Source organism: Nerophis ophidion, linkage group LG07, assembly GCF_033978795.1.
Source record: "Nerophis ophidion isolate RoL-2023_Sa linkage group LG07, RoL_Noph_v1.0, whole genome shotgun sequence".
In the NCBI taxonomy this organism is placed as follows: Eukaryota; Metazoa; Chordata; class Actinopteri; order Syngnathiformes; family Syngnathidae; genus Nerophis; species Nerophis ophidion.
The window spans coordinates 9,138,798-9,139,097 of record NC_084617.1 but is presented as its reverse complement, the minus strand read 5'-3'; positions in this window follow the sequence as shown (position 1 = coordinate 9,139,097).

Genomic DNA, 300 nt, shown 5'->3' with positions numbered 1-300 from the left:
CTTCCTGTAGGCCGCTCATGTCACTAGACATATTTGATGAGTATTTTTATTTTTATTTTATTACAATATTTTTTGGACTACAAGGTGCCCTTAAAATTCTTAAATTTTCCCAAAACAGTGCATCTTAATGTACACAATAATTTTGGTCGAGCTTACCGACCTCAAAGCGATTTTATTTGGTCCACAGTGTAATGATCAGTGTGACCAGTAGATGGCTGTAACACATAAGAGATACGTGTAGACTGCAATATGATGGCACATAATTCAATTATTTTTCAAGCAAATTGTTTTAATATTTAC